Below are 1418 nucleotides of genomic sequence, written 5' to 3'. Positions count from 1 at the left end.
ATATATATATATATATATATGTTAATGCATATATGTATATATACATACATATGTATGCACTCACACACACACACACACACACACACAAACAAACAGACATAAATATATTGTATTTAAGCAATCTTATATTTCATTTTTACTCTTGAAAAGAAAATTAGAGACTAAAACACTTGTCTTCACCCATCATACTACGCATTTGAGTTCGTTCAACGAATTCGTTTCCCTGAATTGACATGTGTGTGTGCGTGCGAGTGTGTGTGTGTGTGTGTGTATACAGGTATATGTATGTAATGTGTATATCTACGCACACATACATACATGCATACATACGTATACATACATATTTGTATACATGTATCTATATATGTATACATAAACAATGATATGTTTATATGCATATATAGATAGATAGATAGAGATAGAGAGAGAGGGAGAGAGAACGAGAGAAAGATGCATATATTTGTGCGCACATAATATATATATATTTATATATAACATACAATACATAACATATTGGAACGAACACGACACAATGAAGTAGAGAAATTTGAAAAGACAACACGAAACCGGTTATTTCTCAAAATACAATGTTTATATACCAAAAAGATTTTATAACATTTTTCTAACATTTTTCTAACATTTTTCTGACATAATTTAAATATATACTTTAACCATGTAACACAAGCCTTCTGTAGTTTTTTCACTCTTATTATCTTTTATATATATAGCATAGTGTTACCGAATACTTAAGACGTTTGCTTATCAACCACACGATTATAGTTTTGATTACACAGCATGGTTTCTTGGACATACATCATTTTCTTTTAGCTTCTGGCCGACTCTTATTTTGTGAGTGAAATAGGTTAGGCAGAATCTTATAGACGATCTTCATTTTACGAATGGACAAATGTCGGATGTATTGTACCTCTTCTTTAAAGCTACAGTTGTGTTACACACTGTGTGACGCTGATTCTAACCGAAATCTATGTTAAAGGATGCACGAATCTCTGGAATGTTCTCTCATGTACACGCTGATTAAATGATCAAGTGGTTCAGTCGATGTAAGAACTAAGTCTTCCTCGTTGACTTCAACGTTACATAGCGGAGCGCTTACTACAATGTAAGATCAAGTGTACTTCATTCATTTTGTATACCAGAATCTGAATGGGTCCGTTTGTTACTTCATTCAAAGTAGTAATCCCAGATAATTCATAATTTATATGGCTGGGCGAATAAGAAGATATACGGTGTCAGTGGTAAGAAACTCTTAAGGGAGCTGAACAGCAGGTCTTGAGAGAATGAATCCCACTCAAGCAAGTGTTTCGCGCGTTGACACCGTATATCATTTTAATCATGTAGCCATATAGATTATGGATAATTCTTAACTTACATGATTAATATATATATATATATATATA

This window comes from Octopus bimaculoides, chromosome 20 (assembly GCF_001194135.2).
Source record: "Octopus bimaculoides isolate UCB-OBI-ISO-001 chromosome 20, ASM119413v2, whole genome shotgun sequence".
In the NCBI taxonomy this organism is placed as follows: Eukaryota; Metazoa; Mollusca; class Cephalopoda; order Octopoda; family Octopodidae; genus Octopus; species Octopus bimaculoides.
The sequence above is the reverse complement of the archived record's forward strand: the minus strand, read 5'-3'. Positions refer to the sequence as shown.